We start from the raw sequence: 17,339 nt of genomic DNA, 5'->3' as shown, positions 1-17,339 counted from the left end.
AAAGTCAACATCAAGGTGAACACTTTTTGTAAAGATCACCATACCAAAATCTTTCTTGATCATTAGCTATACTCATCCAAAGTTTCAACTTTTTAACATAATCAACAATCTCCCACTTATCAAATTTTGCAAAACTTTGAATTAAACTTTGCCACCACCACCTCTCACCATCTCTGGTCAAATACAACTTATCTAAACACACAAAATTCAAATTTAGCAACCATTTGAATTACACCAAATTTGGGCAAAAATCAAAAATAGCATCTATGGCACTATTACACACTATTTGCTATAGTGATTCTACCCCATCTAATCTACCCCCAACCTACACCATTTGGTCCCCTGGTCCCCTCTAACACTAAGTGCTGCATAGCAAGCCTAAGGAGAAGAGGAGGGCAGCTAGGGCATGGCCATGCCGGCCATGTCGCCACCCCGACTACCCTCCCCTCTCCTCCTTCACTCTCTGCCCTGGCCACCGCGCCACAGCTCGCCACCGCATCGCCTAGCACCGCCTAGCATCGCCATTGTCGAGGAGTACGACGACACTGGTCGGACGACGCGCGCCCAGAACGCGCCCAAACGCCGCTCGTGTCGCGCGTGTGCACGCCGTGGACAAGCCCTGGACACGCGCCGCGCCACCACCTTGCGCTCGCCCTGGCCCCGCTGACTAGCCGTTGAGCATCACCACGCCACCACGACGCCGCCAGACATGGCCACGACCAGACCCTCGACCGCCGCTGCCGTAGACGGGGAAGAAGATCCCGCCACTGCCGCGACATGCCTGGAAGCAATGCGACTCAACCAAGCCCTGCCCGACCAAGCTGTCGCCGCCAATAGCATCGCCAGAAACCATAGAACACTGCCGCCACCTTGCCTAGCTCTCTAGCTCGCCGGAGAAGTCGCGCCATGGTCGACCACCACCCTGCCCCGTAGCACTCTCGCATTGCTATAAAAGGAGACCTCCCCTGGACGATCCAAGCACACCATCTCACCTCTCCACCTCTCACTGCTTCTCAACCACCACTCCACCCATCGAATCCTCGCCGGAGCAAGCTCAATCGGGAGATCGCCGCCGCGGAAGCTCTGCAGCAATCGCCGGCGAACCAGACCACCTCAGGCGACGCCACCTGTACCTGGAGCTTCGCCGTCGTCCACAACTTCACCGAACCTATTGCCAACCCTAGCTGGAGCCACCGTAAGCCCTCCGACCCCCTACCACCGCCGCCAGAGCATCGGGTTCTCGTTGGAGACGACGATGAACGACGGTCGTCCGATCCAATTCTAATCCTACGCCCCACACTGATTCATACCGTTTCGGGTTTAAATACTCGCTGACGGGTGGCCCCCGCTGTCAGGCAGCCCGCGCGTCTCTGGACCGTGGCTGGGCTGGCCTTGGGCCATTTTTAAACCTTTCGGCCCAGTTAGCTTTCCCGCCGGCCCTTTTATTTCAAATTGGATTTAAACAATCTCAAATAATTTCAATACGGCCTCCACTTTGAAAATCAATAGATTCAAATTGGCAAAACCAAATTCCATGAACTTTATGTTGTTGGAAAGATAATGAAATTATCTACAAAATGCCACTGGTCCCATGACCAGATTCATTGTAGAATTAATGTGATAAAAAGAAGAAGGCAGGGACTGTTTCCTATTCAAACAATTATTAAAAATCAACCAAAATAGATATTAAGTTGATTCCAACTCTAATAGCTCACATTTGACTTACACTAATTGATTATGCAATAAAATGGTGTGGTCACTTTGCATGATCATGCCCTAGTTTAATTAGTGGATAATATGGCTAGTTTAACTAGTTGATATTGTACAAAACTATTAAGTAATTCATATGAAGTCTTATACTTCATTTAAATCTTGTCTCACATGAATTCATGGGATGTTTGGACCCCTGGCCCAAACTCTCTTATATGAATTACTTAGAGATTTAAATCATATGTAGTGTATTTAAATGATATGAGGTGATCCACCTCATTTAAATCATCTTCTCAAATGATGATGATGAACATTTGACTTAGGTCAATATAAGTTCCTCTATGATTGATTGAGAAATTAAATCTTAAGAAGATTTCAATGAGAGGAAATTATTCCTCAAGAACCCTATGGAAACTATCATTTACATATTAAAAACAAAGAAGTCAATACTCCTCAAGCAACACAACCCATGCACCCTAATTAGATTATTTGTGTGCATAGAATAGTTTGTGTGTTTATATGTGATATATGGAATAGCCATTGAATTAGTGAGTAATTGTACTCGTATTCAAATTTAGACGCTAGCACCGGAGAGTACACCGAAGAAGAAGGTTGCTACCAAGAGGAGGAGGAGGAACAGTTTGAGAACTACCAAGGCAAGCTAATATTCTTGCAAAGTGCAAAGCCCCTTTGGGGCAAGGCACCATGAATCTTACCTTTTCTTACATAAGCCTATCCCAAGTTTTTACCTTACAAGTTTTACTTGTTGTTTTCCAAGGGTTGCGTTTATAGTTAACTTTGGTCAAAGTAAAGGATGGTTACTAGAGTAGTGAAGTAGATTAAATCAAGCAAAGCAAGATAGCACCCCTCATGATTTAGAGCTAGTGCTAATGAAATAAAACTTGACTACTCTAGATGGGAACAATGTGAATTGAAATGAATTTGAAACCTTGGAATGATGAAGCATTCCATTGAATGATTTTTGAAGGTTAATATGACAAAGAGAAGATGGTGATTTTTGATAAACAATGATGTTGGTTTGAATGCGATACCTTTCCAATTAGTAAGTACCCCCACAATACCTGATTATGGGTAGGGCTTAACTGGAAGTTTATGCATCTTAGTATGGGTTCCCTCTGAACACACGTCATAGGGGTTACGCTTGAGGCTACCTCCGTTGTTGAGCAATGATGTGAAATTGAGGTGAATTGTACGGCCAAGCCCTGTGCAGTTCCCAGGTTGACAGTTGGTCTTCACTGGGAGGCCAAGCTCATGGGGAGAGGTGCTCATACTAGGATTTATAAGTGAAAGGTTATGGTTGATGATCCGCGTACTGTGTTACGATGATTCGGGGTAATCCCGACGGATGAAATCAAATGTTGTGGCACAAGTGTGCAACCTCTGCAGAGTGTAAACCTATTCATATAGCCGCGTCCACGGTTACGGACGGTTGGAAAGGCCATACAGTTTCCGATGTCATATCTTTGAAAAATGATGTTGAAAGAAGATGGTGAAATGACTTGTGGTGAATTGAATTGAAATCACCACTTGAATGGTGGGAATGACACTAATGTTCCCACTTGAGTTAGTTAGCACTTGAATAAGCTTTTCTCAAATACTTGCGAACTAAAATTGGCTTTATGCAAATAAACTAGAGCTTAACAAACCATACTAGAAATGTCTAGCACTTACATTAGTATTAGTTTGCGAGTACTTGAAGTACTCACGGCTTTGTCCCTGGCTATTAAAATGGCCAGAGTATGAAGATGAACAAGGAGATGACCAGCAGGACGCCTATGACAACTAGGAGTCTTCCGACGTCAAGCGTTGGCCTGTAGACTAGAGAGTCCCTGTATCTTACGCTTCCGCTATGAACTATGAACTTATGTTTGTTCGTTGATCAATAGATCAACTATTCGTGTAATATGGATCATGTGATTCCAATTTGTAAGAACTTATGGTTTGTAATGAATGATGACTGTGATACTTAACTATTATGCCTCGCAACAACAATATTCCTGGGATTGCGATGTATGACATAATAGGCATCCGGACTTGAAAATCCGAGTGTTGACAAGTTGGTATCAGAGCCATTGTTTGACCTTAGAAGACCTTAGTTAGAATGGGCGTTCTGAAAAACTTAACTTTGAAATCAAATGAAAGAAAATATTTGTGAAAATTTACTACACTCTTGTCTTTGAGACTTTGCCAAAATTTGATGAATCATGTTCTATCTTATTTGAATCAACTTAAAATTTTGCCACACTTCACACTCTCTAACTTACTCATCCAATTCTCTTTCAGATAGAGCCGAATGAACCCATCAAAACCAAGTTTTATCAGCTTGGGAACGGAAGGAGCTTGATCTTCGAGCACGACCTCAACGCCGTCTCTGACTTCCTTGGGCGCCCACACCCCGAGTTCCACGGGGTTCAGCTGGACGACACGCCCGGAGGAGAGTTGCAGTGGGTGATCACTGCCGACTTGAGGGGCAAGATGGAGCCTCCCACCTCGGAGAGGATCCTCTTCTCCTTCCGCGAGAGCAACTGGCTCGACGGACTCGCACGTGGCCTTCAGGAGGCACTTGCGCGCCTCTGTGGACAGAACGTGGTGTGCATCCTTGCGTCGCGCTACGCCCACCTTGTGAGGCGTGATGCTGCAGGGAGTGCCCATGGAGCTGCAGCCGCACCCGGAGTTGAGGCACCATGCTGAGCACCTGGACTTCATGCTCTACCAGACTCAGAGGGACCTCGATGCCACTCGCGCTTACGCGAACCAGACCCATGCTCACATCACCGAGCAGGGTGAGGCGATCAAGCTACTCAACAACGACCGCAAGAGCCTTCGTCAGCAGCGTGCCAAGAAGGACGCTACGATTCGGCGCCTTCGCGCCAAGATAGCATCACTCGAGGCCACTGTCAAGGCCCAGGAGGATCAGATTCGTGAGCTGGAGGATGACGACGGAGGCATCGACATTCAGGGAGGAGACGCCTTCCTGAGCGACGACAACGACTTTGAGGAGGACGAGAACACCGAGGAGGAGGACTACGAGTTCCTGGAGGCAGGACCCGACGACTACGTCCCGATCGATGTCGAGGATAAGGAGTAGTTGCACTAGTTCACTTATGTAGGTGTGAGTTGTATCCCGTCCCTTGTATCGTAGCATGAGAATGGTTCTTAAAGCCATTGGAGTATGTGTGTTAGTTTGTACTATGTGTTGAATGAATGAATGAATGTTATGTTTTTCATAAAAAGATTACAAGTTTTCAAATGCTTTCAAACTTAACCAAAATGAACCATAGAATGTTCCCTCTTATCTCATGATCTTCTATATCTTCAGATGGCCCCTCCCAATCGCACCAACGACGCGATGTTGCAACTGCTGCAAACCATGCTTGCCGACAGGGAAACCGAAAGAGCTGAACGCCAAGCCAACCTCATCGCCTTGCAGAACATCGCCAACCAAGGCCATGGAAATCATGACCACCCCGGATCTAAGCTCAAGAACTTTCAGAACACCAATCCCCCAGTGTTTAGCAAGACCGAGGAACCCCTCGACGCCGATGATTGGCTCCAGACTATGGAGAACAATCTGGAAGTAGCCGGAGTGGAAGCCAACGAGAAAGTCTTGTTTGCCACCCACTATCTCGTTGGACCAGCTCGCGCTTGGTGGACAAGCACCCGTGCCATGAACGGAGGTCAGTTCATGACTTGGGAGGATTTCAAGCTAAAGTTCAGCAAGTACCATGTACCCCCGGGTCTTATCAAAAAGATGAGGGATGAGTTCCGTGAACTGAAACAAGGCCGCATGACGGTGGTTGAATACCGCGACAAGTTTCTTACACTGTCGAGGTACGCCCCTGATGAGACCGACACCGTTGAGAAGAGGAAGGAGAGATTCCTGAACGGACTGCATGATGAGATGCAGACTGTCCTCGTCAACATCCCCTTCACCGACCTCGAAGCCCTTGTTGACTCCGCCATCCAGATGGAGGGCAAGTTGAACCAAGCCAATGAGAACTGCAAGCACCGCATGGCGAATCAAAGTGGATCAAGCCACCCCCAGAAGTATCGCCCTAGCTCAAGCGGAGGTTTCACTCCGAGAAACAATAAGCCACCGATGCAGAACTCGCGCCCCGGTTATCAGAACCGGAGTGGAGGAAACTCCAAGCCAGGAGGCTACAACAACAACAACTACAACAACAACAACAACAACAACAACTACAACCGCGCTCCGCCCCGAGCCCCCAACAACAACAACAACAACAACACCAACACCGCTCCCAGAACCGGAAGCAATGTCGTTCCCGTTGCGAACAAGCAAGACAAGACCACCATCACTTGCTATGAGTGTGGTGTAGTGGGGCACTACTCCAACGAGTGTCCCAAGCGTCTTGCCAAGCTCGCCGGCAACACCGCGGCACCTGCTCAGCAGCAACGCCGTGTCTCCACCGGCAAGAAGTTCGCCCCCAACAACCCCAATAACCGCAACGGCCGCCTCTACCACATGAACGCCGAAGAAGCCCAGGAAGCACCAGATGTTGTACTGGGTATGTTTTCTGTCAACCACATCCCTGCCAGAGTGTTGTTTGATTCCGGAGCAACTCATTCTTTTGTCACCGAAGACTTTGCATCAACAAGTAAAATTCAACCCCTCAGTTTGAAGCATGTTATGATAGTTCAAATTCCCGGATCAACCACCAAAGCCAGAAAATTTTGCAAAAATGTACCAATCAAAATCCATGATGTAGATTTCTATGCCAATCTAATCATCCTGGGAACCAAAGGTTTGGAAGTCGTCCTAGGAATGGACTGGATGTCAAAACACAATGGATTGATAGACTGTGCCAAGAAAGCCATAACCATGACTAGCAGCACCGGCATCGTAGTAGAGCACGTCTCTGAAAAACTACCCAGAAAATTTACCTGCAACCAAAGTGTATCCAAGCCAACTCTGGACCAAATCAGGGTCGTTTGTCGCTACCCTGATGTGTTTCCGGATGATCTACCCGGTATGCCCCCGGATCGGGATATCGAGTTCATCATCGAGTTAATCCCCGGAACTGGACCCATAGCCCAGAGAGCCTACAGCATGAACGCAACCGAGCTTGTGGAGCTAAAGAAACAGATAGATGATATGTTGGCCAAAGGTCTGATTAGACCAAGTGCATCCCCCTGGAGATCCCCCGTCTTGTTTGTGGACAAGAAGGATGGTGCAAATCGTTTATGTACGGATTATCGTAAGCTTAACGATGTCACCATCAAAAACAAATACCCTCTACCCAAGATAGAAGACTTGTTTGATCAACTCACCGGAGCCAAAGTTTTCTCCAAGATCGACCTTAGAACTGGATATCATCAGCTGAAAATCCGAGCCACCGACATTCCAAAAACTGCCTTCACCACCCGATATGGGTTGTATGAGTACAACGTCATGTCGTTTGGACTGACCAATGCCCCCGCTTACTTCATGAATCTCATGAATAAGATCTTCATGAACTTTTTGGACAAGTTTGTCGTTGTCTTCATCGACGACATTCTCGTCTACTCCAAGTCTGAAGAGGAACATGAACAGCATTTGGAGACCGTCCTAGAAACCCTTAGACAGCATAAGTTGTATACCAAGTTCAGCAAGTGTGAATTTTGGTTGGAAGAAGTTGGATTCCTGGGACACATCTTGTCTGCAGGAGGAATTGCCGTAGATCCCGCCAAAATCAAAACTGTTATGGAATGGCAAGCCCCAACCACACAAACCGAGGTCCGCGCTTTTCTTGGATTAGCCGGATATTACCGCAGATTTGTAGAAGGTTTTTCGAGCATCGCTCGACCAATGACCCAACTACTGAAGAAGGACAGGAAGTTTGAGTGGACCGACAAATGTGAAGAGAGCTTTCAATAGCTCAAGAGTAGACTGACAACCGCCCCAATCCTGATCATGCCAGATATCGCAAAGCCCTTTGACGTATATTGCGACGCCTCCAAGACTGGTCTTGGATGCGTACTTATGCAAGAAGGCAAGGTTGTATCCTACCTTTCAAGACAGCTAAAGCAACATGAACAAAACTACCCAACCCATGACCTCGAGCTTGCAGCCGTGGTCTTAGCCTTGAAAGTTTGGCGTCATTACCTCATGGGTAATCGATGCGAGATCTACTCCGACCACAAGAGCCTCAAATACATATTCACCCAGAAGGAGCTAAACATGAGACAACGCCGATGGATCGAATTGATCAAGGATTACGACATGGAGATTCACTACCACCCCGGCAAGGCCAATGTGGTAGCGGATGCTTTGAGTCGACTGCCGTGTCAGTTGAACTCCATGCTCGCAACTGAACAGCCCAGCTTACATCAAGAGTTTGAACAGTTCAGACTTGAACTTGTTAGTGAAGGATTCCTAGCCAGCATAGAACTGCAACCCACCTTGGTTAGTCAGATCAAGGAAGCCCAGAAAGACAACGCTAGCATCGACGGAATCAAGAAACAGATAGCCGCAGGAAAAGCCCCCGGATTCACCATAGATGAAGCCGGAGTTCTTTGGTACAAAGAACGTCTCTGCGTACCATCGGACTCAGACTTGAAGCAAGTCATCCTGCAAGAAGCCCACGACACCCTTTATTCAATCCACCCCGGAGGTACCAAGATGTACCAAGACCTGAAGGAGCAATTTTGGTGGCACGGAATGAAGAGAGAAATCGGCAGCTACATCGCCAAGTGTGACATCTGTCAAAGAGTCAAGGCAGAACATCAACGACCCGCCGGACTGTTACAACCCCTCCAGATTCTGGAATGGAAATGGGACTCCGTAGGAATGGACTTTATCACCGGAATGCCCAAATCCAGCAAAGGCAATGATTCCATATGGGTAGTTGTCGATAGATTGACCAAAGTCGCCCATTTCATCGCCGTCAAAACCACTTACCAAGGCCCAAAGTTAGCTGAACTATACATCTCCAGAATAGTCGCCCTGCACGGAACCCCGAAATCTATAGTGTCGGATAGAGGATCACAGTTCACCTCAAGATTCTGGCAGAAAGTGCACGAAGGATTAGGCACCCGTCTGAATTTCAGCACCGCCTATCACCCTCAGACCGACGGACAGACTGAGAGAGTCAACCAGATACTGGAGGACATGCTGAGAGCATGTGTACTAGAATACGGATCCAAGTGGGAGGACTGCCTACCTTATGCAGAATTCTCTTACAACAACAGCTACCAAGCTAGCCTACATATGGCCCCCTTTGAAGCCTTGTACGGAAGGAAATGCCGTACCCCCTGAACTGGTCGAAAGTAGGAGAAAGCCAAGTTTTTGGCCCAGATGTTCTTCGTGAAGCCGAAGAGAAAGTCCACAAGATCCGAGAGTACCTCAAGACGGCGCAATCTAGACAGAAGAGTTACGCCGACAAGAGACGTCGGGAGATGACCTTTGAGATCGGAGACTTCGTCTATCTCAAGGTATCCCCCTTGAAAGGAATGCAGAGATTTCAACTGAAAGGAAAGCTCGCACCCCGATATGTCGGACCCTTCAAAGTTCTGAGCCGCCGAGGTGAAGTATCTTATCAACTGGAGCTACCTGAAGAAATGTCGGCTGTGCACGACGTGTTTCATATCTCACTCCTCCGGAAGTGCCTTGAAGTCCCGAAGAAGACCGAAGTGTTCAAGAACATCGATCACCGATCGGTGGATATCAACAAGGATCTGACTTACCGCGAAGTGCCGATTCACATCCTGGAGGAAGCTTACCGAACCACCCGCACCCGAAGCATCAAGTTTCTGAAGATCCAATGGAGCAATCATACCGAGGATGAAGCCACATGGGAACGCGAAGACTTCATGAAGAAGGAGTACCCAGATCTCTTTAGTACTTAACTTTCTTTTCGATCTCGGGACGAGATCTTTTGTAAGGGGGAAGGGTTTGTAACATCCCAAATTTCAATAAAAAGAAAGTTAGAGAATTCCAGAGAGCAAAATTTCAAACAAACAAAAACTTTTTAAATTGCATATAGTGCCATGCATAGGACTGGTGCATTTGAGTGATATGCCATGATGAGTGTTATTATTTGTTTGTGCTATACTCTAAAACCCTAATGTGATCATATTAAGATCACCAACCAAATAAACCAAAGAGGAAGAAAATCCATTAAATGAAAAACCCTAAAAACCCTCACATATGCCCTATGGCATTTTTATAAATTTTGACCCTAGACCAATTTGGTCTTCACCATTAGTTGAATAATGTTACTAAACACTTATTACAACTTTTGGAATCAAAGAATCACAATTCAAATGAATTTCAAACACAAATCTTGCTCACATATGATAATGGTCAAAATTGACAATTATAGTCTGATCACTACTTTGAGCCATTGCAATTCAATTTTCTCAAACCAAATCTTGCTAACTCTTTGCACCATTTCAAAGTCAACATCAAGGTGAACACTTTTTGTAAAGATCACCATACCAAAATCTTTCTTGATCATTAGCTATACTCATCCAAAGTTTCAACTTTTTAACATAATCAACAATCTCCCACTTATCAAATTTTGCAAAACTTTGAATTAAACTTTGCCACCACCACCTCTCACCATCTCTGGTCAAATACAACTTATCTAAACACACACAATTCAAATTTAGCAACCATTTGAATTACACCAAATTTGGGCAAAAATCAAAAATAGCATCTATGGCACTATTACACACTATTTGCTATAGTGATTCTACCCCATCTAATCTACCCCCAACCTACACCATTTGGTCCCCTGGTCCCATCTAACACTAAGTGCTGCATAGCAAGCCTAAGGAGAAGAGGAGGGCAGCTAGGGCATGGCCATGCCGGCCATGTCGCCACCCCGACTACCCTCCCCTCTCCTCCTTCACTCTCTGCCCTGGCCACCGCGCCACAGCTCGCCACCGCATCGCCTAGCACCGCCTAGTGATGGCGTGTATCTCACATGTTCGTTGGGAACCCCAAGAGGAAGGTATGATGCGCACAGCAGCAAGTTTTCCCTCAGAAAGAAACCAAGGTTTATCGAACCAGGAGGAGCCAAGAAGCACGTTGAAGGTTGATGGCGGCGGGATGTAGTGCGGCGCAACACCAGGGATTCCTGAGCCAACGTGGAACCTGCACAACACAACCAAAGTACTTTGCCCCAACGAAACAGTGAGGTTGTCAATCTCACCGGCTTGCTGTAACAAAGGATTAACCGTATTGTGTGGAAGATGATTGTTTGCAGAAATCAGTAGAACAGTATTGCAGTAGATTGTATTTCAGTATAGAGAATTGGACTGGGGTCCACAGTTCACTAGAGGTGTCTCTCCCATAAAATAAACAGCATGTTGGGTGAACAAATTACAGTTGGGCAATTGACAAATAAAGAGGGCATGACCATGCACATACATATTATGATGAGTATAGTGAGATTTAATTGGGCATTACGACAAAGTACATAGACCGCCATCCAGCATGCATCTATGCCTAAAAAGTCCACCTTCAGGTTATCATCCGAACCCCCTCCAGTATTAAGTTGCAAAGCAACAGACAATTGCATTAAGTATGGTGCGTAATGTAATCAACAACTACATCCTTAGACATAGCATCAATGTTTTATCCCTAGTGGCAACAGCACAACACAACCTTAGAACTTTCTGTCACTGTCCCAGGTGTCAATGTAGGCATGAACCCACTATCGAGCATAAATACTCCCTCTTGGAGTTACAAGCATCTACTTGGCCAGAGCATCTACTAGTAACGGAGAGCATGCAAGATCATAAACAACACATAGATATAACTTTGATAATCAACATAACAAGTATTCTCTATTCATCGGATCCCAACAAACGCAACATATAGAATTACAGATAGATGATCTTGATCATGTTAGGCAGCTCACAAGATCTGACAATGAAGCACAATGGGGAGAAGACAACCATCTAGCTACTGCTATGGACCCATAGTCTAGGGGTAGACTACTCACACATCACTCCGGAGGCGACCATGGCGGCGTAGAGTCCTCCGGGAGATGATTCCCCTCTCCGGCAGGGTGCCGGAGGCGATCTCCTGGATCCCCCAAGATGGGATCGGCGGCGGCGGCGTCTCTGGAAGGTTTTCCGTATCGTGGCTCTCCGTACTGGGGTTTTCGCAACGGAGGCTTTAAGTAGGCGGAAGGGCAGGTCGAGGCGGCACGAGGGCCCCACACCACGGGGCCGCGCGGCCAAGGGGGCCGCGCCGCCCTAGGGTGTGGCCCCTCGTGGCCCCACTTCGTCTCCTCTTCGGACTTCGGAAGCTTCGTGGCAAAATAGGACCACAGGCGTTGATTTCGTCCAATTCCGAGAATATTTCGTTACTAGGATTTCTAAAACCAAAAACAGCAGAAAACAGCAACTGGCACTTCGGCATCTTGTTAATAGGTTAGTTCCAGAAAATGCACGAATATGACATAAAGTGTGCATAAAACATAGCAAAGACTTTTCATGAATAGCACTTCAAGACAAGCATCAATTAAGTCTTGCATAAGAGTTAACTCATAAAGCAATAATTCAAAGTAAAGGCATTGAAGCAACACAAAGGAAGATTAAGTTTCAGCGGTTGCTTTCAACTCATAACATGTATATCTCATGGATATTGTCAACATAGAGTAATATAATAAGTGCAATAAGCGAGTATGTAGGAATCAATGCACAGTTCACACAAGTGTTTGCTTCTTGAGGTGGAGAGAAATAGGTGAACTGACTCAAAATTGAAAGTAAAAGAATTGTCCTCCATAGAGGAAAAGCATCGATTGCTATATTTGTGCTAGAGCTTTTGATTTTGAAAACATGAAACAATTTTGTCAACGGTAGTAATAAAGCATATGTATCATGTAAATTATATCTTACAAGTTGCAAGCCTCATGCATAGTATACTAATAGTGCCCGCACCTTGTCCTAATTAGCTTGGACTACCGGATCATCGCAATGCACATGTTTTAACCAAGTGTCACAAAGGGGTACCTCTATGCCGCCTGTACAAAGGTCTAAGGAGAAAGCTCGCATTGGATTTCTCGCTATTGATTATTCTCAACTTAGACATCCATACCGGGACAACATAGACAACAGATAATGGACTCCTCTTTTATGCATAAGCATGTAACAACAATTAATAATTTTCTCATTTGAGATTGAGGATATTTGTCCAAAACTGAAACTTTCACCATGGATCATGGCTTTAGTTAGCGGCCCAATGTTCTTCTCTAACAATATGCATGCTTAACCATAAGGTGGTAGATCGCTCTTACTTCAGACAAGACGAACATGCATAGCAACTCACATGAAATTCAACAAAGAGTAGTTGATGGCGTCCCCAGTGAACATGGTTATCGCACAACAAGCAACTTAATAAGAGATAAAGTGCATAATTACATATTCAATACCACAATAGTTTTTAAGCTATTTGTCCCATGAGCTATATATTGCAAAGGTGATGATGGAATTTTAAAGGTAGCACTCAAGCAATTTACTTTGGAATGGCGGAAAATACCATGTAGTAGGTAGGTATGGTGGACACAAATGGCATAGTGGTTGGCTCAAGTATTTTGGATGCATGAGAAGTATTCCCTCTCGATACAAGGTTTAGGCTAGCAAGGCTTATTTGAAACAAACACAAGGATGAACCGGTGCAGCAAAACTCACATAAAAGACATATTGAAAACATTATAAGACTCTACACCGTCTTCCTTGTTGTTCAAACTCAATACTAGAAATTATCTAGACCTTAGAGAAACCAAATATGCAAACCAAATTTTAGCATGCTCTATGTATTTCTTCATTAATGGGTGCAAAGCATATGATGCAAGAGCTTAAACATGAGCACAACAATTGCCAAGTATCACATTACCCAATACATTAATAGCAATTACTACATGTATCATTTTCCAATTCCAACCATATAACAATTTAACGAAGAAGAAACTTCGCCATGAATACTATGAGTAGAAACTAAGGACATACTTGTCCATATGCTACAGCGGAGCGTGTCTCTCTCCCATAAAGTGAATGCTAGGATCCATTTTATTCAAACAAAACAAAAACAAAAACCAACCGACGCTCCAAGAAAAGCACATAAGATGTGATGGAATAAAAATATAGTTTCAGGGGAGGAACCTGATAATGTTGTCAATGAAGAAGGGGATGCCTTGGGCATCCCCAAGCTTAGACGCTTGAGTCTTCTTGATATATGCAGGGGTGAACCACCGGGGCATCCCCAAGCTTAGAGCTTTCACTCTCCTTGATCATGTTGCATCATACTCCTCTCTTGATCCTTGAAAACTTCCTCCACACCAAACTTAGAACAACTCATTAGAGGGTTAGCGACAATAAAAATTAACATATTCAGAGGTGACAAAATCATTCTTAACACTTCTGGACATTGCATAAAGCTACTGGACATTAATGGATCAAAGAAATTCATCCAACATAGCAAAAGAGGCAATGCGAAATAAAAGGCAGAATCTGTCAAAACAGAACAGTTCGTATTGACGAATTTTATCGAGGCACCAGACTTGCTCAAATGAAAATGCTCAAATTGAATGAAAGTTGCGTACATATCTGAGGATCACTCACGTAAATTGGCATAATTTTCTGAGTTACCTACAGGGAAAACAGCCCAGATTCGTGACAGCAAAGAAATCTGCTTCTGCGCAGTAATCCAAATCTAGTATGAACTTTTCTATCAACGACTTTACTTGGCACAACAAAACACTAAACTAAGATAAGGAGAGGTTGCTACAGTAGTAAACAACTTCCAAGACACAAAATAAAAACAAAGTACTGTAGGTAAAAACCATGGGTTGTCTCCCATAAGCGTTTTTCTTTAACGCCTTTCAGCTAGGCGCAGAAAGTGTATATCAAGTATTATCAAGAGACGAAGTGTCAACATCATAATTTGTTCTAATAATAGAATCAAAAGGTAACTTCATTCTCTTTCTAGGGAAGTGTTCCATACCTTTCTTGAGAGGAAATTGATATTTTATATTACCTTCCTTCATATCAATGATAGCACCAACGGTTCGAAGAAAAGGTCTTCCCAATATAATGGGACAAGATGCATTGCATTCAATATCCAAGACAACAAAATCAACGGGGACAAGGTTATTGTTAACGGTAATGCGAACATTATCAACTTTCCCCAAAGGTTTCTTTGTAGAATGATCAGCAAGATTAACATCCAAATAAAAAAATTTCAGCGGTGGCAAGTCAAGCATATCATAAATTTTCTTAGGCATAACGGAAATACTTGCACCAAGATCACATAAGGCATTACAATCAAAGTCTTTAACCTTCATCTTAATGATGGGCTCCCAACCATCCTCTAGCTTTTTAGGAATAGAGGCTTCACGCTCTAGTTTCTCTTCTCTAGCTTTTATGAGAACATTTGTAATATGTTGCGTGAAAGCCAAATTTATAGCACTAGCATTAGGACTTTTAGCAAGTTTTTGCAAGAACTTTATAACTTCAGAGATGTGGCAATCATCAAAATTCAAACCATTATAATCTAAAGCAATGGGATCATCATCCCCAATGTTGGAAAAAATTTCAGCAGCTTTTATCACAAAAGTTTCAAAGTAGCTTTAGCAGTTTCGGGCAGTTTCTCGCGCTTTGCATTAGAAGTGGAAACATTGCTAACACCAATTCTTTTATTATTAATAGTAGGAGGTGCAGCAACATGTGTAGCATTAGCATTACTAGTGGTGGTAATAGTCCAAACTTTAGCTACATTCTTCTCTTTAGCTAGTTTTTCATTTTCTTCTCTATCCCACCTAGCACGCAGTTCAGCCATTAATCTTATATTCTCATTAATTCTAACTTAGATGGCATTTGCTGTAGTAGTAATTTTATTATGATGATTTTCATTAGGCATAACTTTCGATTTCAAAAGATCAACATCAGCAGCAAGACTATCGACTTTAGAAGCAAGTATATCAATTTTCCCAAGCTTTTCTTCAACAGATTTGTTAAAAGCAGTTTGTGTACTAATAAATTCTTTAAGCATGGCTTAAAGTCCAGGGGGTGTGTTCCTATTATTGTTGTAAGAATTCCCATAAGAATTACCATAACCGTTACCATTATTATAAGGATATGGCCTATAGTTGTTACTAGAATTGTTCCGGTAAGCATTGTTGTTGAAATTATTATTTTTAATGAAGTTTACATCAACATGTTCTTCTTGTGCAACCAATGAAGCTAACGGAACATTATTAGGATCAATATTAGTCCTATCATTCACAAGCATAGACATAATAGCATCAATCTTATCACTCAAGGAAGAGGTTTCTTCGATTAATTTACCTTCTTACCTTGTGGAGCTCTTTCCGTGTGCCATTCAGAGTAGTTGATCATCATATTATCAAGAAGCTTTGTTGCTTCACCAAGAGTGATGGACATAAAGGTACCTCCAGCAGCTGAATCCAATAAATTCCGTGAAAAAAAATTTAGTCCTGCATAGAAGGTTTGGATGATCATCCAAGTAGTCAGTCCATGGGTTGGGCAATTTTTAACCAGAGATTTCATTCTTTCCCATGCTTGAGCAACATGTTCAGTATCTAATTGTTTAAAATTCATTATGCTACTCCTCAAAGATATAATTTTAGCAGGGGGATAATATCTACCAATAAAAGCATCCTTGCATTTAGTCCATGAATCAATACTATTCTTAGGCAGAGATAGCAACCAATCTTTAGCTCTTCCTCTTAATGAGAAAGGGAACAATTTTAGTTTAATAATATCACCATCTACATCTTTATATTTTTGCATTTCACATAGTTCAACAAAATTATTAAGATGGGCAGCAGCATCATCAGAACTAACACCAGAAAATTGCTCTCGCATAACAAGATTCAAAAGAAAGGTGTTTAATTTCAAAGAATTCTGCTGTAGTAGCAGGTGGAGCAATAGGTGTGCATAAGAAATCATTATTATTTGTGGTTGTGAAGTCACACAACTTAGTATTTTCAGGGTTGGCCATTTTAGCAATAGTAAATAAAGCAAACTAGATAAAGTAAATGCAAGTAACTAATTTTTTTGTGTTTTTGATATAGCAAACAAGATAGCAAATAAAGTAAAACTAGCAACTAATTTTTTTGTATTTTGATTTAGTGCAGCAAACAAAGTAGTAAATAAAACTAAGCAAGACAAAAACAAAGTAAAGAGATTGAGAAGTGGAGACTCCCCTTGCAGCGTGTCTTGATCTCCCCGGCAACGGCGCCAGAAAAAGAGCTTGATGGCGTGTAACTCACACGTTCGTTGGGAACCCCAAGAGGAAGGTATGATGCGCACAGCAGCAAGTTTTCCCTCAGAAAGAAACCAAGGTTTATCGAACCAGGAGGAGCCAAGAAGCACGTTGAAGGTTGATGGCGGCGGGATGTAGTGCGGCGCAACACCAGGGATTCCGGAGCCAACGTGGAACCTGCACAACACAACCAAAGTACTTTGCCCCAACGAAACAGTGAGGTTGTCAATCTCACCGGCTTGCTGTAACAAAGAATTAACCGTATTGTGTGGAAGATGATTGTTTGCAGAAATCAGTAGAACAGTATTGCAGTAGATTGTATTTCAGTATAGAGAATTGGACCGGGGTCCACAGTTCACTAGAGGTG

The sequence above is a fragment of the Lolium perenne genome, chromosome 7 (assembly GCF_019359855.2).
Source record: "Lolium perenne isolate Kyuss_39 chromosome 7, Kyuss_2.0, whole genome shotgun sequence".
Classification (NCBI taxonomy): domain Eukaryota; kingdom Viridiplantae; phylum Streptophyta; class Magnoliopsida; order Poales; family Poaceae; genus Lolium; species Lolium perenne.
This window is presented reverse-complemented; position numbering follows the sequence as displayed.